This window comes from Choloepus didactylus, chromosome 10 (genome assembly GCF_015220235.1).
Source record: "Choloepus didactylus isolate mChoDid1 chromosome 10, mChoDid1.pri, whole genome shotgun sequence".
NCBI classification, from domain to species: Eukaryota; Metazoa; Chordata; class Mammalia; order Pilosa; family Megalonychidae; genus Choloepus; species Choloepus didactylus.
Window position 1 is genome coordinate 14364530 of NC_051316.1, and position 25744 is coordinate 14390273.

At 37.6% G+C, this 25744-nt stretch overlaps 1 long non-coding RNA gene across 1 annotated transcript in view; it reads right to left on the reverse strand.

The window, feature by feature from the left end:
* LOC119505744 overlaps positions 1 to 25744 on the reverse strand; it is a 310630-nt gene that overhangs the window by 134141 nt on the left and 150745 nt on the right. The window lies entirely within an intron of this gene.

Genomic DNA, 25744 nt, shown 5'->3' on the forward strand with positions numbered 1-25744 from the left:
TTAGTAGGCTTGTATCTACTAAAGAAAGTGAATCAATGATTAATAACCTTCCAAAAAAGAAAGCAACAGGCACAGATTGGAAAGTTCTACCAAATATTTAAAGAAGAAAATGATACCAATTCTCTGATCTCTTCCAGAAAATAGAAGCAGAGTGAACACTTTCTACTTACCTTATGAGGTCTGAATTACTCTAATGCCCCAACCAGAGAAAGACATTACAGGAATGGAAAATTACAGGATGATATCTCTCATGAACATAAGTGCAAAAGTCCTCAACAAAATATTAGCAAATCTAACCCAATAATATACAAAAAGAATTATACATCATGAACAAGTGGGATTTATTCCAGGTATGCAAGGTTGGTTAAGCATTAAAAATCAAATAATGTAGTCCACCATATCAACAGGCTGAAGAATAAAAGCCATATGATCATATCAATAGATGCAGAAATAGCATCTGATGAAATCCAACACCCACTCATGATAAAAACTCTTAGCAAACTAAAAATAAAGGGGAACTTCTACAAAGAAGCCTACGGCCAACATCATACTTAATGCCTTCCTATTTTGTCATAGGGAAGAAGACAAGGATGACTTCTCTAACACCCCTATTCAACATCGTATTGGAAGTCCTAGCTAACAAAATAAGACAAGAGAAGGAGATAAAAGGTGAACAGATTGGAAAGAAATAAAATGATCTTTGTCTACAAATATGATTGTCTATGTAGAAGATCCCAAAGAATTGGGGAAAAAACCCTCCAGAACTAATAAGCAATTATAGCAAGTTCTCAATGTATAGCAAGGGTACAAAGTTAATATTCAAAATCAATATTCCCCTATATATCATCATGAATAATTGGAATTTGAAATTTAAAACACATTTATATTAGGAGCAGATAATGAAGTACTGGGGTAGAAATCTAAAAAAATTTATACAAGATCTATATGAAAAAAACAATAAAACTGATGAAAAATCAAAAGTCAAAATAAATGAAGTGATATTCCATGTTCATGGATAGGAAGACTCAATATTATTAAGGCGTTAATTCTTCTAAATTGATATATATTCAATGCAATCTCCATGAAAATTGCAGCATGTTATTTTGTGGATATTGACAAATTGATTCTAAGGTTTATATGGAAAGACAAAAGACCCAGAATAGCCAAAACATTATTAAAGAAGAACAAAGTCTTAGGACTGTCACTTCCTGACTTCAAGGCTTCTAATAAAGCTACACTGATTGAGACATTATGATATTGGCTAACAAATAGACAGATCAGTGGAAAAGAATAACAAGCCCAGGCATAAATATTAGCCCACTGAACTCTGACAAAGGGACAAAGACCTTTCAGTGGAGAAAGGATAGTCTTTAACAAATGGTGCTGAAACAACTGGATATTCACATGCAGAAAGTGAATCTAGGCAAGACCTTACACATTTCACACACAAAAAATCTTCTCAAAATGGATCATAGACATAAATTTAAATTACAAAACTATAAAACTTCAAGATAACATAAGAGAAAATCTAAGAGACCTTGGCTTTGATGATGAATTCTTAGATAGAACCCCAAAACCACAATCCATGAAAGAGAATATTGATAAACATCATTAAAATGATAAACTTCTGCTCTGTGGAGGACACTACCATGAGAATGAAAAGACAAGCCACAGACTGGGAGAAAATATTTGCAAAACATGTACTTGACAAAAGACTTTTACCTAAAATATACAAAGAACTCTTAAAACTCAATAATAGGAAACCAAACAACCCATTTAAAAACTGGACCAAATAGCTGAATAGACAACTCGGCAAAGAAGATACACAGTTGGAAAATAAATACATGAAAAGATGGTTAATATCATATATCATTAGAGAATTGCAAATTTAAAAAATGAGATACCAGAACATAGCCATTCCAATGGGTAAAATCCAAAACATTGACAATATCAAATGCTGGCAAGGATGTGGAGAAAACCAACTTTCATTCATTGCAGGTGGTAATGCAAAATGGTACAGCCACTTCAGAAGACAGTTTGACAGTTCTTAAAACGCTAAAACATAGTCTTATCATATGATCCAGCAGTTGCACTCCTAGGTATTCACCCAAAGGAGTTGAAAATGTATGTCCACACAAATATTTATAGCAACTTTATTCATAATCACCCCAAATTGGTAGCACCAAAATGCCCTTCCATTGATGAATGGTTAAACAAAATGTGGCACATGCATACAAGGGACTATCACCCAGTAATAAAAAGAAATGAGCTATGAAGCCATGAAAAGATGTGGAAGAACCTTAAAGATATATATTACAACATGGAAGAAGCCAGTCAGAAAAGCCTACATACTATGTGATACCAACTATGTGACACTGTGGAAAGGTGAAAAGGTAAAACAAAAATATCAGTTGTCACCATGATTTGGGGGTGGTGGTGGGGGAAAATGAATAGGTAGAGCACAGGGCATATTTAGGGCAGAAAAATCTGTGTGGATACATAATTATGGACACATGACATTATGCATTCTCCAAACTGGTAGAACTGTATATACAAATAGTGAACCCTAATGTAAACTCTGGACTTTACTTACTAATGATATATCAACATTAGTTCATCAATTATAACAACTGTACCACATTAATGAAAGATGTTAATAATAGGGGAAACTATGCATGTGGGATTTATATGGGAACTCTGTGCTTTCTGTACAATATTTCTGTAAACCTGAAACTGCTCTAAATAAAGATTATCATTTAAAAAAAGGTGGAAGACGGAAATTCCTTGTTCCCCTAAATACGTAGAGCAGAATGAAGTAGATTTAGTGAATCATTTGCAACTTCATCCTTCTTGAATGACCTTCAAATAGCAAGAAAACTCCTGTGGAATAGTCTGTTTTTGTTTTGGCCCTTTAATTCCCTTTCCAGCTTCCTGGAATTATGCAGAACTTTTCAACCTGCCACAGGAGGTGCTTCACGTACATCCATATGCCAGCCTGAGCCTCCTCATTTTTCCTGCAATTGGAGGGACCTTAAGAACCCAGCTCCCCAGCAGCTGCATCCAAATGTCTGTGCAGGTACAGGAGAGGCATCATCCCCCCCCAGCAGTCAACAACCCAGTGGAGCAAAGCACCAAGTTACTTTTCTAATTATTTTTATCAATAAATAATTGCCAGGCACTAAAGAGTTTAAATGCAGCCATATCTTTGAGGACCGGAATTTTTCCCTAATCTGTGCTCTCTATAATAATAATTAGAGATTTACTGCTTACATTAAGACCTCATCAGAACTCTAATTTAAAAGGTTAACTACTTCTCATGATTTCAAATTGGGGATTGTTATTCAAAACTCACTGATAACTTAAAATTTTAGAGAACATTTGTTTTCTTTACTGTGCAGTTTCTGTATGTCATAAAGATTTATGTTCCTAGAACATCCTGGAACAATATATTTGAGAAGAAAAAAATAGTAAATTCTTTAAAGTAAAATTAACATTTAGTATAAAACAGCATTCCACTTAGTTAATACGTATTTTGGTTTGGTCTTGAAGAAAGTACCAAGGAAGAGGGGACTCAGCAATGAGATATCACTTCACTTAACCTATCAAATTGCACTATACCCTTTGCTGTAAAAAATCTAGGTGTGAGTATATATTGTTATTGAGTTGTGTGAGTTCTCCCAGCAAATTACAGAGCTAATGGGGAGTCATAGGAACCCTGAAACATGCAGCCATTTGAAATTTCCAAAGAAAGAAAAGAGAGATATACATGTTTGTCTATGTAAATTTATAGAATATTTCTGGATATTCAAGAAATTATTGAGTCTCCTCTCACCTCTAATTAAGGAACTGAATTTGTAAGGTGGGTGACATTTTGTAGTGCAATTTTTTTGCATTGCTTTTCAAACATTACCGGACAATTTAAAGGATTTTTGTAGAGAATGTTTGAAATAGCATTTTCAGTCAAAGCTTTATGATGACCATTGGGTTATAGTCTTTAGATAATAAGCAAGAGATCTTCATGGTGATGGGGAAATTGAGGGAGAGCAGGAGGCCATGGATGAGATACACTGGTGTCATTGAAGAAGCAGATGAGAAAGAGACTCTCAAGAGCTTTCTGATGGGATCAGACCAACTGGCTGTAACAAGAGTAAGGTGTCCCTGAAACAGCAGCAGGGATGGGAAACAATCCATATATTGAATTTGTAAGAAAAATAAAAATCAAGAATCTCTTCTATATTGTATAATATTTAAAACCTTGTAATATTTATTAATGGTATAAATCTAAAGGAAGTGAGTATCAGTATGAGGCATCAAAATCTATTTTTCTGTATTTGCTTTCATTGTGGCTGACATACAATCCAGGACTGTTGATCTGTTTAACGGTTTTGCAGTACTTGTGCAAATCTTTGTCATCTAGTCAGTGTCTGCACTGGGCAGTATGGAAAGAGTAGCAGGCCAGGAACTGGAAGGCATGGTTCCACTTCCAAATGGGCCCTAGAAAACAATCTCCAAGTGCTGGTCACTCTTGACTTCTGTTAAAACTGAGGGTTGGGGAAAAATCCAGAGTAGAGCTCAATGATCTCTAATTACATACTAAATGTACTAAAAAAAAAAAAAGGGGAATACAATAGAGTATGAATGAATGGATTAAAGCCACTAAAACATATAATCTACACTAAGTAAGTTTAATGATGATCTGTTTAAGTTGCATTGAGTAACTTGCTAAGTAAAAAGAAAATGGTCACCTGCATTGAGAATTTCTGGGAGTGGCGCTCTTTCTGAGATATGACAAAGACTTTTTGAAAGATAAAAACTGACCAAGGATGGGATTTTCTAAGTCAGCAGAGCAGTCCCAACAGAGTTGCAATGTTTGCAACATTTAGTGATTAGCTGATCTCAGCCATTAGAGATAGCTTATTAAAAAGGGCAAGTATACTAACCAATATTTATCTGCTCCCCACTTTGAAGGAACCCCCCCCAATAATTGGAAACTCAACATCAGTCAATTGAAACATTTTCTCACTTCTGTGTTTGCCCTATACAAGCCCCTCCTTTCCAAACACTGGCGGAGCTGTCTCCTACTTTCTGGATGGGATGCTGTCCAATTCATGAATCACTCAATAAGGTTGTGAGATCCTAAAAATGTGTGAATAAGAATCAGTAGTTTTGGAGATGATGGTGGGATCCAAAGATGACTACCGATGGTTCTGGAGATACTGGGGTGACAGGTGAAGGTGCCCACTGAACGCTTTGAGTTCTTTGTCCTCCCCACCATCTTCTAGGGTTGTGAGAGAGTCCCTCTCAGATCTGAACTCTATTCTCCATGTTCCTACTCTTCAATCTCGCTAGCTCTCAGTCCAATGGCTGGTTTGTCAATCTTATAGATGAGAAAACTGAAATTTTTTTTGCCCGGGTCTTTAGCCTTTTGGTACCATCTTTGCAGTTTTGTTTTTGCTACCATTGCTTCTTTGTCCTATGCAGACATAAGCATTTTGTTCTGTGTGCAGAGTAAAAAGTGGTAAGATAAAGAAGGGATCCTCAAACTCTAAAGTCTTTGGTTCTCTACCCTTTGGCACTCTGGCACATTACATGTTCAGAAGTATGGCTCCAGAAGCTGTGCCTATCTAACAAACTGAGCTGTGCCTATCTAACAAACTGGCAAAATCTCACCAAAGACAACCTAAAATTACAATAGCTATTTAGGGAAACATTCCAATTAGACAAACAAATTCATCTCAGAGGTGAACTTGATTAAAAGGGCCCTCAAGTTAAACAGGTTAAATGGGATCCCTATTTTAATTGATACCGAGTCTACAGTGAAATTGCAAGACTATAAATAGCTTATGTAAACTACTTCTATGTTCTCTATGTATTTGTATTATGTCTGACTCATGGCTAACAGACTTGAAATGAAAGCTATATGCTATTTGTCTGTATGTTTGATGTATGCTATTTTCGCACCTCCAAGTGGTATACCAAATTAACATAAAATTCCTTAAAAAAGCTCTCTTCAAATTGGTTTAAAGATTAATAAACACTTATATATAAATTAGTACTCCAGAAGACCCCAAAATTAAGGAAGTAAGTCTAATATTTCAAATGGGAAAAAAGAGTATTTGTAGAACTAAATCCAAATGTTTAAAAAACTTCAAGTTCACATAACTTAGGCAAACCTTTGACAAACATGACTTGTTAAATATTTGTCAGTTAAATAATTATTTAAATAGCTACGTATTCTGAGTTATCACTGTTAAGTACAATACAAACATACAATTTCATTCTACTTGGGTATGTTTTTTTGAAATTTATATATTTTACTGATCAAATAAGCTAGCATGATACCTACTAGATCTTTAAGATGATAAATAATGTCAGTTTGTGTTTAACCAATTTGAGTTATTTGCCTGATAAACTTTATTTCAAGAGCAATTGTATTTTGTAGGGTGTTGGCTTGAAGACAGTTTCAAAGATCTTTTTGGTAACTTAAACATGTAAGGTATTGCAAGATGTATTTTTTTAAGGAAAAAAAGAATATTTTTGTCCTAAAATAAAAAGACTGGTTGTTGCAGAATAAGAAACAGGAATATGTAGGACAAAATCTGAATGGATATAGAACACCGTAGAGGTTTGCAGAAAAGAAGTTTTATTTATGGTTAAGTCTGATTAAGATTTAATGTGTTCATAACATTTTTAAGTTTTCTTATCAGACAATATCTTCAGGCAAAACTGAAATTTTTTTTCGGTATACAATAATAAAATATTCTTGGATCATTTGTCTGCTCTTAGTAAGAGGTTGTGAAAGCATTTTTTTAATCCTCTGCTAATCTGCCTAAAATACAAAGATCAGTATCTTATCATAATAACTTCTTCTACTTTATGTTCACTTTGCTATGTCTTTGATTAAGAGAAACATCATCACACTTTTGAGAAAAAGTATTTTTTACTATCATGCTATCTCCTGTACTTACTTTAAAAATCTTTTATTGTCACTTTGGTTAAATGTGGTTTAAAGGGTTAAACTGTTTCATAGTGACCCATAATCCTATTTAACCAAGTGTTCAAACCTCCTCACAACTTTTGCCATTTTGCCTTTTCACATCAAACCATAACTGATCTATTTTTAATTTAAAACTCTCTTTGGGATTTTCCAGAGGGCCTCTGGAAAGTCCCAAAAGATTTGATCTTCCATCTTATAAAAAGAGAGGTGCTAAAAATAGTTAGGTATATTTGGTGTATTTTGAGTTGCATGGGAAGTGTCAAATTAAAAAAGATTTTCTAGCCTTCTGTTGGTTAAATTTGTTTGGGTACAATATTATTAATATAAACATTTCAGAAGTTGTATAAAGTCCCTAGAGATTTGTCAGCGTTCTCACTGTCACTGAATGCCTGTTACTGTCATAACTTCAGTTATTCTTTTAGAAATGTTTAATAAATCTCATCAGATTGTTCACTTTTATAAAACAGCAATGAGTTACCCATGGTCATTTTAAGTCTTTTGTCATCTACATATACCTTTTATTCTGATACTTTCCTAAAAAGTGTTTTTAACACTTACAGTCAGCTACAAGCCAGAGTGCTTTGTCTTCAACAAAAAAGACTATCTGAGATGCATGGAAAAGGCCATGCCAGGTACTCTGGGACACAGGCTTCAAATGACATTGCTTGAATAACTTGAAGACCACACAACTGGACTATGTCAAGGTTTCCAAAATTCTAGTGAAAAAGCCAGTGGGCTCATAAGATTGCTAACATGAGATCAAGCAGAACAAGGATTAATTACCTAGGACTGAATGAACTGATAAAAATTGATTATAGTTTTGCTTCAATTATTGTTGATATTTTAATGTTCTATTATCTAGATATAGGGAGTTTCTTACTCCTTTCCCTTAAGCTAGCCATAATTCATAAAGCATTTGTCTTTCTCTCTTTGCCTGACCCCTCCAAAATTTAGAAACTCTTATTAAATATTCTTATTTTTTTGGTAATATAATTGCACAATTTCAATAAAAATCTGTCTTCCTTTTTAACAGGTATAATTGGAGATACTGTTATATAACCAAGGCTTTAACTAAAATGTCATGTTTGAAAATGATCTTAATTTAATCAAGCATGACCAGAGACTTTAAGGAACTAAGGTTGACTTTATGGAACCAAGGCTTACAAAAAACTTGGAAAAACCAGTATAGTATCTAGCTCCAGGGTTCCCAGTATTACAGATCAATAAAGGAGGTTACTGTCTGGCAAGCATAAGGACCATAGATACTTTGGGGACCTTGAAAAGGAGGAATTAACCCAAATTTATAGGACCTGAAGATAAAAGCTGGTATCAAGTTCTTGCCTTGGCTTCCTAGCCTTGAGAGGCTTTTAAAAGTCCACTTGAAGTTTCCTTATTTAAAAAACTACCAACAAAGAAAGCTTAAAAGGCCTATATGGTAAATCACCAATCATACTGCACTTATGTAAATAATCAGGCCAAATCTAATAAATCCAGCCTTATTTAATGATCAAAAGTGATTTTGGGGGGTTATCTTTGATCAAAAGGAGGCAAAAATTTTGTGTTTTAATGAAACACTATAGCACATGCCTGTGGATTATCAGATTCAGATCCTGTTAATTGTCTGAGCTCTTTTGCATCCCCTTTGTAAACTACAGATAATTGCATGGTTTTGTTACCAACCTAAAAATTGAACTAGATCCTGTGATCTTGCATATATTGTGTACTTTTAAATGCCAGTCAGAAAGGTAACTTAGGATCTTTTGTACATCAGGCCTCAAAGTGACAAAAGAGGGTTAATGCCCACAGTCCTGTGACATCCCATAATACTGGGTTCCACTCTTTCCTTTTCACTGTCTTACCTTCCCTAGACCTGGAACAAATAGTTACAAATCTATCTGAGTTTATGAAGTAGCTTTAGCATCACCCTCAGTGCTCTTCAGCCCTCCAGCCTGATGTTGACAGCTGAGCATCATTGTTCTTACAAAACAGACAGATTTTACATACCATGAGTGCCTGTGTGCATTGTTGCATTTATGTTAATAAGTTTGGCACAATGACCAATAACCTAAATATTTTAAAGGACCAAGTTAAGATGTTTCATACTACTAGTCTGGCTCAAACATTTCAATGCACAGAACTATTTCCTCACCTAGGCTCTTGATTTAATGAAATATGGGGACAAACTAGTATGCTGTGGATTTAGGCTTTTCATTGTGATTACCAGTCTATATGTGTTTATTTTTTGTTGTACAAACTGTATTTCATGATTCTGTTCAAATCCCATCTCACCCTCAAGACAGATGGTTGCTCTTAATAAAACCAATAAAAAATTAACAGCAGTGAATTGTGTGTGTGATTGTGGCTGAAAGGGAAGTTTAGGGTTGTGTGTGTCACTGGAAGGAAAGTTAGAGGATGAAAGATGGAACTGTATAACATATTGAATGCTGTTGTGGATGATGAAGTTGGTTGATACTACAAATATAAGAATGTCCTTCCATGAACTAGAACAAATGTATGTCACTATTACAAGGTGTTAATTACAGGGTGGTACATGAGCAAAAATGCACCTAATGTAAACTATGGACTGTAATTAACAGCAATATTTTAATATTGGTCCATTAATTTTAACAAAGGTACCATATCAATGCTAAGTGTCAACAATAGAGGGGTATAAGGGATATAGTGTTTTTTTGGTGGGAGCAATGAAAGTGTTATAAATTGATTGTGGTGATGAAAGCACAACTCTGTGATTATACTGAGCCACTGAATGTACACATTGGATAGATTGCATTGTATGCAATTAAAATCACTTAAAAAAAAAAGAAGTGGGACTGAGAATAAAATAAAAATAGCAGACACTTAGCTTGAGGAGAAAGCTGAACTCATAATCCTCTCAACTGAGAAAATAATCCCACTCCAAGGTTCTTAAATATAATTTAACAGCAACACAACGTACCTCACCACCAATAAACACACACACACACACACAAATAAAGACACAAACAAACAAAACCTGCTGACTGAGACTACTGCAACCATCTGACAATAAAGGAGATCAAAGATGGTGACCAGAGTGTTTTGGTCAATTTCCCAATGAGTCACTGAAAAATGACTAAAGGCGGCAGGGGGCGGGGGGTGCTGCTAAATAAAAATAAATGTCACCTGAATTGAGAGTTGCCAGGAATATCCCCCATTCCTAAACATGACAGGGACTTTTTAAAAGATAAAAACTGGCAAAGGATGGGACTTTCTAAGAAAGCAGAGAAGTACAAACAGGCTGCAATTTTTGTAATATTTAATGATTATCTGGTCTCAGTCAGTAGGGATAGCCTATCAAAAAGTACAGGTAGGCTATACTGACCAACATATAAGGACAGGTATGCTATATTAACTGCTCTGGTTTGCTAATGCTACTGTTTTGCAAAACACCAGAAATGGGTTGGCTTTTACAAAGTGGGTTTATTTGGTTACCAAGTTACAGTCTGAAGGCCATAAAGTGTCCAAGGTGAGGCATCAGCAATCATGTACCTTCACAGAAGAATGGCCATTGGCATCCAGAAAACCTCTGTTAGCTCAGAAGGCATGTAGCTGGCGTCCACTTGCTCCCAGGTGGCGTCTCAAATGCTATTCTCCAAAATGTTGCTCTTGGGGTGTTTTGTCCTCTCTTAGCTGCAGCTTCTCTTTAAAATGTCTCTCTCAGTTGCTCTGAGGTCCCTCTGCCCATGAACTCCTTTATATGACTCCAGTGACCCAATTAACACCCACCCTGAATGGGCAGGGTAACTCCTCCATGGAAATCATCCAATCAAATGTTTCACTCACAGTTGATTGAGTCACATCTTCATGGAAGCACTCAATCACAGAATTCCAATCTAATAAACACTAATACATCTCCCCCCACAAGATTGTATAAAACAATATGGCTTTTGGCGGGCCATAATATATCCAAACTAGCACACTAACCAATATAGAAGGAGAGTTGTGTTATACTAACCAATACATATCTGCTCCCCACTTTGTTATACCACCCCACCCATGTAAATTGGAAACTTATCAGCCAGTCAAAACACTTCCTCACTTTTCTCTGCATTTGCCCTGTATAAACCCCACTTTTACACCCACTCAGCAGAGCTCCCTTTTACTTTCTAGATGGGGTGCTGTCATCTAGAAATCATCTAGGGTGATTTATGAATTGCTCAATACAGTTGTGAGATACTAAACTGCATGAAAAGTGTTTCTTTTATCAAACTTATTACTCAAAAATGTATGTACTGAAGTGCAAACCTCAGATTTAGTATCTGTGTGGCCGAGTTAGCTTTGTTCTGGGCTCCTATTCCCCAGTGAGCTGCCACAGATGAGCTCCAGAGTCTCGGGTGAGGCATGGTTGAAAGGATGTATTATACAAGGATGAATACACATTTACCATCACTGCTGGGAGAGGCATGATGCCCATACTGTGTGTAATTCCTGTCACCGTGCATTATTAAGAGGCTCAGCTCTGCAGCCAGATGTGACAGCTCTGTCTACCATTTTGAAGTTGGCCCTTTCAAGGGTGGGCTCCTTTTGTTCTATACTTCCTGACTTGGTTTCTAAATCTTGGCTCTAGGAAAGTCCATAGGGTTTTCCATTCTTAACACCCCCAGAACCAATTCCAAATCCTTCTCTGTGTGTCCCAGGGGGACTTATAAAACCAACTTTGTCTCATCATGTGCAGCCCAAACCCTCTGTTAATCCTCAGGCCACCCACTTGGTACGTGCTTCTTCCTCCCCAATATTTATTTACTAAACCATCTGTTTTTGTTTCTTGGCTGCTAAAACAAACACCACACAATAGGTTGGCTTAAATGATGGGAATTTACCGGCTCACGATTTTGTGACTAGTAGACATTCAAAATCGAGGTGCAACAAGGCAATGCTTTTTTCCTGAAGACTGTGGCATTCTGGGGCTGGCTGCCGGCACCCTTGGTCCTTGTCTTTTCTGTGACATGGAAATACATATGGCAGCCTCTCCTGGCTTCTCTCTCTATCTGACGTTCACTCTGTTTTTAAAGAAGTACAGTAATCTGGATTAAAGCCTAACCTGATTCATCTGGTTCACACCCTAACTTAAGTAACCTCATCAGAAGGTCCTGTTTATGAAGGGTTCACACCCACAGGAATGGATTAAGATTAAGAACATGTTTTTCTGGAGTTTGTAACTCTAAGCCATCATAACATTTCTCCCTTCTCATTTAAAGTGCTTCCAAAATGGGTGACTATGAACTCCAAAGGGCTTTCAGAGCTTCTCCTTGCTTGTATTTTGAACTCAGTTATTTTACATTCTATTTTACTCCAGTTACATACTGTCCCTTTTTCTACAATTGTATGCTTGATATAAATTAACATCAATTCTAATTTCTACATGTTATTAAGAAAAATACATCTATTAAAAATATGTCCATTAGTTATTTCAGATTGTGAGCTCCAGGAATTTGTCTCAAGTTTGATGAATAGCATCTAAGTCATCTTCACTACAAATATTTTCCTAATATGCACTCTTTTGGTGAGACAGATGTTAATAACTAATGCTATTACAGTCCAAGGAAAATGCTCCTTGATGACTTTCCTCCTGGCCAAATAAGGTAATCTGGCCACAAGCCCCCTGGACTGTTACAGATTTGTGTGAACTCAGACATTTGATTGTGTGACCATTCAGCTTTCTTAGACTCTGAAGCTCTGGAGTCTCCTTCTTCACCCAACTCTCCCATCCACAGGCATCATTGTTGCAGTTATCTATTTCCTGGCTTCTTATGATTTAGCCTTCAAAGTCATGAGGCATCATGTTACCATATTCTATTGGTCAAAGCAGTTAAACCACAAGCACATCCAGAATCATGGGAGTGGAGGAATAGATATCACCTCTCAATAAGGGGGATGGCTAGTATGAAAAAGGAGGGAAGAAATGAGACAAGTTTCCCAATCTTCCTGTCTAAATGAATCTGATTGTGCTAGACACAGATTGCTTGTGCTAGACACAGAGTCAATGAGAGAAAAGAGGACACCAGCTAGAAGCATCCATGGGTAGCATTCTGGAGCAGTTCACCATTCAGAAATAGATTGAAATTAACATGAATACTCACTTCATCTCATCCCAAGTTTGGAGGTGAAATCATTTTGCTATATTAATTTTCTCCCTAATCATGACTTGCTGCACCAATTATTTTTTCCCATTTATTTTCTCATTTATTCTTGCTTTAGGGTTTGAACTTGCTTTGTTTTGTTTTCTGCTTTTACATATGTTGATTTTAGCCATATTCATTCCAAATTACAATTTTCTTTCAGTTATTACTTTCCTCTTATTACCAACACTCTCTTTTGCATCTTATTAGAATATTGAAGGCAAATTTCATCCCCTCACTGCAAGTATGTTTCATTAGCAGCCATTTGAGAAATAACTACTTTTTTTTTGGTTCTCCATGGAGCCAGTGACAAGGCAGTTCAATAGGAAATCTCCTGAGAAACTTTCAATTATCTGTTTCAGATTCACTGGCTGTCTCAATGGCAAGGAATTTCAATCAGGACTGGCTCATATTAGCAGGTTAATATAACCATCCAAAGTTACCATAGCGGTGGAAGGATAACTGTCCTCTCATTTTCCCTTGATTGAATCCAGGTTTATTATTTCCTAACTTCCTATTCTCCATTTGGGTTAATGATGTGCAGAAGATTTTTGCTAGTTCAAGAATAGATAAAAATGAAATATTAGTGATCCCTACATAATGATGGGCATTTTGAAGCTGATGATGAATGAACTTGTTTGGGTAGTATAGGCTCAAATACCTAGTGAAAGGAATTAGCATTAGTAGTACAAAGCATGTGCTGTATGATTCTGAATGAGATGGACGACTAGTTGGTTTGCACCACTTGGTATGAAAAGGGTATTGGACAGCAACACCTGGCCAATACCTATAGATATCCAGAAAATCTATACCTCTTGCTGGGATTACCAAGAAACCTCCAGAGCTTAATGTACCTTAGAATTGGTATGGAATTTATTGGAAACTCTTTACTGGAACAAATTTAAAGAAAGACAGCCCCTGAGACTTCCCATCTGCTTAGTATACAAGCCCTGCATCATCCCTAGAACTAGGAATATGATGGTTTTTCTTTTTAATTTACTTTCATTGACATTGTTGACATACCATATGATCATCAAAAGATCCAAAGTGCACAATCAATTGCCCATGGTACAATCGTACAGCTGTGCATGCATCACCACAATTAATTTTGTTTTCAATTTTAAGAACATTTTCATTACTCCAGAAAAGAAAGACAAAAAAAGGAAAACCCAAATCCTCCTATACCCCTAACCACCCACCTCCATTACTGACTTATAGTATTGGTATAGTATATTTGTCTCTGTTGATGGAAGAATGTTAAAATACTACTAACTGTAGTACATCATTTGCAACAGGTATATTTTTCCCTATATTCCCCTCCATGATTAAGTTCTATAGTGTCATACATTTGTTCTAGTTCATGAAAGAAATTTCTAATATTTGTACAGTTAATCATGGACATTGTCCACAAGATTCACTGTTTTATACATTCCCATATTTTAACCTCCAACTTTCCTTCTGGTGACATATGTGACTCTAAGCTTCCCCTTTCCACCACATTCACAGACCATTCAGCACTGTTAGTTATTCTCACAATAATGTGCTACTGTCGCATCTGTTTCCAAACACTGAAGTTCAACATAGTTAAGCATTCTGCTTATAATAAGCAAATGCTCCCCATTCTTTACTCTCATTCTATATACTAGTAACATATTTCATGCCTATGAGTTTACATAGTATAATTAGTTCATATCAGTGAGACCATACAATATTTGTCCTTATGTGTCTCACTAATTTCACTCAATATAGTGCCCTCAAGTTTTCTTCATCAACCCATTTTTTTAAGATGGTTTTGTTCACACACCATACATTCCATCCTAAGCAAACAATCAATAGTTCCCTCTATAATCATGTATTTGTGCATTCACCACCATCACCACTATCCATATAAGGACATCTCCATTTCTCCCTCAAAGAAAGAGGAAGAGTCAAAGAAGGTAGAGAAACAAAAGAAAAAGTAAAAGAAAGAAAAGAAATGACAGCTAAAGAGCAACAAAAGGAAAGATAGAACTAACCTAAGTAGAATAAAAGAGTCAGACAACAGCACCAATGCCAAGAGTCCCATACCTCTCCCTTATATCCCCCTCTTATATGCATTTAGCCTTTGTTACATTAAAGGAAGCATAATACAATGTCTCTGTTAACTATAGTCTCTAGTTTGCATTGACTATATTTTTCCCCCAATATCACTCCATTTTTAACACCTTGCAAGGTTGACATTCATTTGCTCTCCCTCATGTAAAAACATACTTGTACATTTTATCACAATTGTTGAGCACTCTAGGTTTCATTGAGTTATAAAGTCCAAGTCTTTATCTTTCTTCTTTCCTTCTGGTGTCCCACGTGCTCCTAACCTTCCTTTTTCAAGCATACTCACAGTCATGTTTGTACAGTGTACTCGCATTGCTGTGCTATCATCACCCAAAATTGTGTTCCAAACCTCTCACTCCTGTCTTTCCTGTCTATCTGTAGTGCTCCCTTTAATATTTCCTGTAGAGCAGGTATCTTGTTCACAAACTCTCTCATTGTCTGTTTGTCAGAGAATATTTTAAAGTGTCCCTCATATTTGAAGGACACTTTTGCTAAATATAGGATTCTTGGTTGGTGTTTTTTCTCTTAAAGTATCTTAAATATATCACACCACTTCCTTCTTGGCTCCATAGTTTCTGCTGAGAAACCTGCAAATAAACTTATCAAGCTTCCTTTGTATGTGATGGATTGCTTTTCTCATGCTGCTTTCAGGATTCTCTTCCTTGACATTTGATAATCTGGTTATTAAGTTTCTTGGCATAGGTTTATTAAGATTGATTCTGTTTTGGGTGCACTGCACTTCTTGGATCTGTAATTTTATGACTTTCATAAGAGATGGGAAATTTTCATTGATTATTTCCTCTATTATTGCTTCTGCCCCCTTTCCATTCTCTTCTTCTTCTGGGACACCCATGACAAGAACATTCATGCACTTCATGTTGTCATTCAGTTCCCTGAGACATTGCTCATATTTTTCCATTCTTTTCCCCATCTGTTCTTTTGTGTGTAAGATTTCAGGTGTCTTGTTCTCTAGTTCTTGAGTGTTTTCTTCTACCTCTTGAGATCTGCTGTTGCATATCTCCATTGCATTTTCCATCTCTTGTGTTGTGCCTTTCATTTCCATAAATTCTGCCACTTTTTTTTTTTTTTTTGAACTTTTGATTTCTACCTTGTGTTCACACAGTATTTTCTTTATATCCATCACCTCTTTTGCCATGTCTTCTCTGAACTCGTTGATTTGGGTTTTTATTTGATTTAGCATATTTCTTTGAAAATCTTTGATTGTTTCATTAAACTGAAACTATCTGAACTGTATCTTGATTGAGGTGTTTGTTCCTTTGACTGGGCCATATCTTCATTTTTCGTAGAGTAGTTTGTAGTTTTCTGTTGTCTAGGCATCTGGTTTCCTTGGTTTCCCCAGATTTTCACAGACCCAAACAGGGTCAGATCTCAGAATGAGATTATATTCAGTTTCAAGTCTGCCTGAGGGTGTGTCTTAGAGATTGACAGACTGTCCTATGAGGTCTCTAGCCACTGTGCTTTTCCTAACCTGCCCAACAGGTGGTGCCTGTCAGCCTGACACTCCCAACTGGCATAAGGAGGTGTTGGCCTCTTTAGTTTCTGTTTGGGCTGTATTCCCCTAGGCTCTGGGGTCTGAATTCTGAAGGGAAGGCCAGCACTAGAGCTGGTCCCAACTTCCTTCCTCTTATGGAAAATACACCCCCTACAGAGTTATCTTCTGCATTTGAATTGCTCCTTTGTCTCTCTGACTCTTTTATATCTACCTCTGTCTGGGTGAGAGTGCTGTGAACTGAAAATGGCTGAGGCTCTCTCCACTGAGCTACTCAGGTTGAGAGAGAGAAAAAGGGAAAGAAAAATCTCCTTTCAGAGCCAGCCCATGGCCCCCCAGTTTTGCCTGTCTCCCAGAGATAGCACCTCATCTTCTGGGCTCCCTTTCTCAGGTCACAGGAGTTTTCTGGCTCTTTAAGTTCAGTTGTCACTAAAAGCTTCTGCCTGCTTGTTAGGGGTTTGTCTATGTTTGTAGCTTGTATTCAGCAGTCCACATTTGTCAATTAAAACCCAGTTGGAGATGGGCTGAGCTATGGTTGCTTGCTTCAGGACTGCTGGTTTCTCCCACAATGAGGTTTTGTGGCTCAGCCTGCCATGGGGGAGGGGGCTCTTTGCACAGTTCTGCAGTTATTACTTACAGATTTTGTGCTGTGATCTCAGTCATTCCACCCAATTCAGGTTAGTGTACGATGTGTGGACAGTCACATTTGTGCCCCAGCAATTATTCAGATTACTTACTAGTTGTTCCTGGTTATTTATTAGTTGCTCCAGGGGACTAACTAAATTCCACTCCTCTCTATGCTGCCATCTTCAATATGATGGGTTTTACTCTTGTGATTAGGTTATGCTATATGGCACAGTTGACTTTAGGATAGGGAGATTTTCTGAACAAGACCAACAAATCAGGCCTTTTAAATGCAAAGAGTTTTCTTCCATTGTTCACAGTTGGGGAAGTTAGAAATATTCAAAACAAGAGGCGGATATGGTACCAGGGAGGCTCTTTCTGGCTGGGATGGAGTGGACCACACAGCAAGGAACTTAGAGTGCCATCTAGGAATTGAAAAGGTTCCACCAGTTAGCAAGTCAATAGGGAGCCCAGTCTAAAACCACAAGGAAGTGAATTCTGTCAATAACCTGGGGGAGCAGATCTTTCCCTAGCCAAACTTCCAGATGAGAACTTGACTTCAGCTTTATAAAACACTGAGTAGAGGACTCCTTACCAAAGATCAGGAAACATGTAAGATGACAAATCCATGTTGTTTTAAACCATTACATTTGTGGTAATAAGTTATACAGCTCTATAAAACTAATACAGCAACTGACCCAATTCATTAAAATAAATCTTGCAATTTAAATGCCATAATTTCATTGAGATTCTGAAGATGCTTTTGAGTCCCTTTCATAATACTCTTTCTGTTTCATTTTAGTTATGTAACCTTTCTGCCTTGTTTTTAAGTATGTTTCAATGATCACATTGATTTAACACACCTCAGTCCCTAAAGCAAACCACCTCCCACCCACTGTTGCAGCAGAAAGAACACCAGATCCAGAAACTGTAATATAACCATCACCAAGTGGTGCCTTTGAGCTGGAATGTGGCCAAGAGTGTCACTTTTTAAAAGAACCCATCAGTGGCCATTTATATTTGGAGATGCTTTTACAAAACAGCTCAGCATTCTCCCACTAGTGAGTGGTGTCAGCTAGTCAGGATGGAGTTTGGAAAAGGAAAATGTGTAATATTAATAAATATTATATACTCACAGATAGTTAAAGCAGGATTTCCTCCATGCCACCAGCCTCAGCGTGTGCACCTTAGAAAGCTCATATCACAGTTAGGATCCAGCATGGGACTTATTTTCCTTTAATGTTTTCATCTAACACCTAAGCCTTTCCTTCTACCTGTCTGACACTCACCTCTGCAACTTCTCCAACACCTATCATCCTGTGAACTTTTTATCTCTTGGACCAGTGATCCACAATTACTTTCTCAGAAGATTACTTTATGAGTGCATCTAGAAAAGTGATAGTGACCAAAAACATATATTCTATGTTGAGTGTCTGATGTCACCCTATGTTCTTCCTGGATGGAACCACATCTGCTGGTTTGACATCCTCCAAAACCTAATGGTCCTTCGTAGCTCCCTGTAATATCTAGTGGCAACTCTGGAGGGAGTTGTTAAGGCTGACATCTGAGCCAGCACAGGTCACCCTTTCAGGCTCCAGATACCCAAGCCTCTTCCCCAAAGAGACTCCCAGAGATGCACAGCTCACCACATGAGGAAGTGGGGAAGTTCTTACAAATTCTAACATCATGCGGGTGGAAGGAGGACACAAACAAGCAGTGAGACCAGTTCTGAAAGTGCTCAGCAACCCAGCCTGGCTTCCCAGGACTCTTACCTTCCTCAAAAATGTGTCCTTGACAAGTTGACAAGGAGATTGGGAATGAGCTTCCTGTACCTGTTACATGTAGACATTAGTTATTACTACTGGCAAATGTACCACAGCTTTGATTTAACTGTAGGCAATTAGAAAAGAAGGATGGGGAGGAGGCAGGGCAAGATGGCGGACTGGTGAGCTGTATGTTTTAGTTACTCCTCCAGGAAGGTACGTACAAAGCCAGGAACTGCATGGACTGGACACCACAGAGCAATTTGACTTTGGGCATACTTCATACAACACTCATGAATATGTTGAACTGCTGAGATCTGCGAAATCTGTAAGTTTTTGCGGCCAGGGGACCTGCACCCCTCCCTGCCAGGCTCAGTCCCATGGGAGGAGGGGCCGTCAGTGCTGGGAAGGAGAAGGGAGAACTGCAGTGGCAGCTCTTATTGGAAACTCATTCTACTGATCCAAACTCCAACCATAGATAGACTGAGACCAGACACCAGAGAATCTGAGAGCAGCCAGCCCAGCAGAGAGGAGACAGGCATAGAGAAAAAACAGCATGAAAAACTCCAAAATAAAAGCGGAGGATTTTTGGAGTTCTGGTGAACATAGAAAGGGGAAGGGCAGACCTCAGGCCCTGAGGCTCACATGCAAATCCTGAAGAAAAACTGATCTCTCTGCCCTCTGGATCTTTCCTTAATGGCCCTAATGGCGTTGTCTCTTAGCATTTCAATAACCCATTAGATCTGCCAGGAGGGCTTTTTGTTTTTTAATTTTTTTTTTCTGTTTCTAAAACAATTACTCTAAGAAGCCCAATATAGGAAGCCTCAAAGACTTGCAATTTGGGCAGGTCAAGACAAGAGCAGAACTAAGAGAGCTCTGAGACAACAGGCAATAATCCAGTGGCTGAGAAAATTCACTAAACACCACAACTTCCCAAGAAAAGGGGGGTGTCCGCTCACAGCCATCATCCTGGTGGACAGGAAACACTCCTGCCCATCGCTAGCACCATAGCCCAGAGCTGCCTCAGACAACTCAGTGTGACGGAAGTGCTTCAAATAACAGGCACACACCACAAAACTGGGCGTGGACATTAGCCTTCCCTGTACCCTCAGCTGGTTGTCCCAGAGTTGGGAAGGTAGAGCAGTGTGAATTAACAAAGCCCCATTCAGCCATCATTTCAGAAGACTGGGAGCCTCCCTACACAGTCCAGCAGCCCAGAACCACCCTGGGGGGACGGCACTCACCTGTGACATAGCACAGTCATCCCTCAACAGAGGAACAGGGGGTGCACGGCCTGGAAGAGGGACCCACTTGCAAGTCTCAGGAGCCATAAACCAATACCAAGGACTTGTGGGACAGTGGCAGAGACAAACTGTGGCAGGACTGAACTGAAGGATTAGACTATTGCAGCAGCTTTAAAACTCCAGGAACACCAGGGAGATTTGATTGTTAGAGCCACCCCCCCTCCCTGACCACCCGGAAACATGCCGCATATACAGGGCGGGCAACACCAACTACACATGCAAGCTTGGTACACCAATTTGACCCCACAAGACTCACTCCCCCACACACCACAAAGGCATAGCAGGGGAGAACTGACTTGTGGAGAAGAGGTGGCTCGTGGATGCCACCTGCTGGTTAGTTAAAGTGTACTCCACGAAGCTGTCGATCTGATAAATTAGAGATAAGGACTTCAACTGGTCTACAAATCCTAAAAGAACCCTATCAAGTTCAGCAAATGCCAAGAGACCAAAAACACCAGAAAATTATAAAGCATATGAAAAAACCAGATGATATGGATAACCCAAGCCCAAGCACCCAAATCAAAAGATCAGAAGAGACACAGTCCCTAGACAACTAATCAAAGAACTAAAGATGAACAATGAGACGATAGTATGGGATACAAAGGATATCAAGAAAACCCTAGAAGAGCATAAAGAAGACATTGCAAGATTAAATAAAAAAATAGATGATCTTATGGAAATTAAAGAAACTGTTGACCAAATTAAAAAGATTCTGGATATTCATAGTACATAGAGGAAGTTCAACAACGAATCAGTGACTTGGAAGATGACGGAATGGAAAATGAAAGCAGAAAAGAAAGAATGGGGAAAAAAAACAAAAAAAATCAAAATGGACCTCAGTGATATGATAGATAATATAAAACGTCCGAATATAAGATTCATTGGTGTTCCAGAAGGGGAAGAAAAGGGTAAAGGTCTAGGAGGAGTATTCAAAGAAATTGTTGGGGAAAACTTCCCAAATATTCTAAACAGCATGAATGCACAAATCATAAATGCACAGCGAACTAACTCCAAATAGAATAAATCCAAATAAACCCACTCCGAGACATATTCTGATCACACTGTCAAACACGGAAGAGAAGGAGCAAGTTCTGAAAGCAGCAAGAGAAAAGCAATTCACCACATACAAAGGAAACAGCATAAGACTAAGTAGCGACTACTCAGCAGCCACCATGGAGGCGAGAAGGCAGTGGCATGATACATTTAAAATTCTGAGTGAGAAAAATTTCCAACCAAGAATACTTTATCCAGCAAAGCTCTCCTTCAAATTTGAGGGAGAGCTTAAATTTTTCACAGAAGAACAAATGCTGAGAGAATTTGCTGTCAAAAGACCTGCCCTATTGGAGATACCAAAGGGAGCCCTACAGACAAAGAAACAAAGAAAGGAGAGAGAGACTTGGAGAAAGGTTCAGTATTAAAGAGATTTGGTATGGGTACATTAAAGGATATTAATAGAGAGAGGGGAAAAATATATATCACAAACATAAACCAAAGGATAAGATGGCTGATTCAAGAAATGCCTTCACAGTTATAACTTTGAATGTAAATGGATTAAACTCCCCAATTAAAAGGTATAGATTCACAGAATGGATTAAAAAGAATGAACCATCAATATGTTTCATACAAGAGACTCATCTTAGACACAGGGACAGAAAGAAATTGAAAATGAGAAGATGGATAAAATATTTCATGCAAGATATAGCCAAAAGAAAGCCGGTGTAGCAATATTAATCTCAGATAAAATAGACTTTAAATGCAGGGATATTTTGAGAGACAAAGAAGGCAATTCAACAAGAAGAAATAACAATCATAAATGTTTATGCACCCAATCAAGGTACCACAAAACACATGAGAGAAACACTGGCAAAACTAAAGGAAGCAATGGATGTTTCCACAGTAATTGTGGGAGACTTCAACACATTTCTCTCTCCTATAGATAGATCAACCAGACAGAAGACCAATAAGGAAATTGAAAACCTAAACAATGTGATAAAGGAATTAGATTTAACAGACATATATAGAACATTATATCTCAAATCACCAGGATATGCACACTTTTCTAGTGCTCACAGATATTTCTCCAGAATAGATCATATGCTGGGACATAAAACAAGGCTTAATAAATTTAGAAAGATTGAAATTATTCAAAGCACATTCTCTGACCACAATGGAATACAATTAGAAGTCAATAACCATCAGAGACTTAGAAAATTCACAAAAACCTGGAGGCTAAACAACACACCCCTAAACAATCAGTGGGTTAAAGAAGAAATAGCAAGAGAAATTGCTAAATATATAGAGATGAATGAAAATGAGAACACAACATACCAAAACCCATGGGATGCAGGAAAAGCGGTACTGAGGGGGAAATTTATAGTACTAAATGCATATATTAAAAAGGAAGAAAGAGCCAAAATCAAACACTAATTGATCAACTGAAGAAGCTAGAAAATGAACAGCAAAGCAATCCTAAACCAAGTAGAAGAAAAGAAATAACAAGGATTAAAGCAGAAATAAATGACATAGAGAACAAAAAACAATAGAGAGGATAAATATCACCAAAAGTTGGTTCTTTGAGAAGATAAACAAGATTGACAAGGCCCCTAGCAAGAATGACAAAATCAAAAAGAGGGAAGACCCATATAAACAAAATAATGAATGAAAAAGGTGACATAACTGCAGATCCCGAAGAAATTAAAAAAATTATAAGAGGATATGATGAACAACTGTATGGAAACAAACTGGATAATGTGGAGGAAATGGATAATTTCCTGGAAACATATGAACAACCTAGACTGACCAGAGAAGAAATAGAAGACCTCAATCAACCCATCACAAGCAAAGAGATCCAATCAGTCATCAAAAAGCTTCCCACAAATAAATGCCCAGGGCCAGATGGCTTCACAGGGGAATTCTACCAAACTTTCCAGAAAGAACTGACACCAATCTTATTCAAACTCTTTCAAAACATTGAAGGAAATGGAACACTACCTAACTCATTTTATGAAGCTAACATCAATCTAATACCAAAACCAGGCAAAGATGCTACAAAAAAGGAAAACTACCGGCCAATCTCCCTAATGAATATAGATGCAAAAATCCTCAACAAAATACTTGCAAATCGAATCCAAAGGCACATTAAAAAAATCATGCACCATGACCAAGTGGGGTTCATTCCAGGCATGCAAGGATGGTTCAACATAAGAAAATCAATCAATGTATTACAACACATTAACAATACGAAAGGGAAAAATCAAATGATCATCTCAATAGATGCTGAAAAAGCATTTGACAAAATCCGACATCTGTTTTTGATAAAAACACTTCAAAAGGTAAGAATTGAAGGAACTTCCTCAATATGATAAAGAGCATATATGAAAAACCCACAGCAAGCATAGTCCTCAATTGTGAGAGACTGAAAGCCTTCCCTCTAAGATCAGGAACAAGACAAGGATGCCCACTGTCACCACTATTATTCAACATTGTGCTGGAAGTGCTAGCCAGGGCAATCCAGCAAGACAAAGAAATAAAAGGCATCCAAATTGGAAAAGAAGAAGTGAAACTGTCATTGTTTGCAGATGATATGATCTTATATCTGTAAAACCCTGAGAAATTGACGATACAGCTACTAGAGCTAATAACCAAATTTCGCAAAATAGCGGGATACAAGATTAATGCACATAAGTCAGTAATGTTTCTATATGCTAGAAATGAACAAACTGAAGAGACACTCAAGAAAAAGATACCATTTTCAATAGCAACTAAAAAAATCAAGTACCTAGGAATAAACTTACCCAAACATGTAAAAGACCTATACAAAGAAAAATACATAAGTCTACTAAAAGAAATAGAAGGGGATCTTAAAAGATGGAAAAATATTCCATGTTCATGGATCGGAAGGCTAAATGTTATTCAGATGTCAATTCCACCCAAACTCATCTACAGATTCAATGCAATCCCAATCAAAATTCCAACAACCTACTTTGCAGACTTGGAAAAGCTAGTTATCAAATTTATTTGGAAAGGGAAGATGACTCGAATTCCTAAAGACACTCTGAAAAAGAAAAATGAAGTGGGAGGACTTACACTCCCTGACTTTGAAGCTTATTATAAAGCCACAGTAGTCAAAACAGCATGGTACTGGCACAAAGATAGATAGACATATAGAGCAATGGAATCGAATTGAGAATTCGGAGATAGACCCTCAGATCTATGGATGACTGATCTTTGATAAGGCCCCCAAAGTCACTGAACTGGGTCATAATGGTCTTTTCAAGAAATGGGGCTGGGAGAGTTGGATATCCATATCCAAAAGAATGAAAGACGACTCCTACCTCACCCCCTACACAAAAATTAACTCAAAATGGACCAAAGATCTCAATATAAAAGAAAGTACCATAAAACTCCTAGAAGATAATGTAGGAAAACATCTTCAAGACCTTGTATTAGGCGGACACTTCCCAGATTTTACACCCAAAGCACAAGCCACAAAAGAAAAAATAGATAAATGGGAACTCCTCAAGCGTAAGAAGTTTGTGTACCTCAAAGGAATTTCTCAAAAAGGTAAAGAGGCAGCCAACTCAATGGGAAAAAATTTTTGGAAACCATGTATCTGACAAAAGACTGATATCTTGCATATATAAAGAAATCCTACAACTCAATGACAATAGTACAGACAGCCCAATTGTAAAATGGGCAAAAGATATGAAAAGACAGTTCTCTGAAGAGGAAATACAAATGGTCAAGAAACACACGAAAAAATGTTCAGCTTCACTAGCTATTAGAGAGATGCAAATTAAGACCACAATGAGATACCATCTCACACCGATTAGAATGGCTGCCATTAAACAAACAGGAAACTACAAATGTTGGAGGGGATGTGGAGATATTGGAACTCTTATTCATTGTTGGTGGGACTGTATAATGGTTCAGCCACTCTGGAAGTCAGTGTGGCAGTTCCTTAGAAAACTAGATATAGAGTTACCATTCGATCCAGCGATTGCACTTCTTGGTATATACCCGGAAGATCAGAAAGCAGTGACACGAACAGATATCTGCACTCCAATGTTCATAGCAGCATTATTCACAATTGCCAAGAGATGGAAACAACCCAAATGTCCTTCAGCAGATGAGTGGATAAATAAAATGTGGTATATACACACGATGGAATGCTACACGGCAGTAAGAAGGAACGATCTCATGAAACATATGACAACATGGATGAACCTTGAAGACATAATGCTGAGCGAAATAAGCCAGGCACAAAAAGAGAAATATTATATGCTGCCACTAATGTG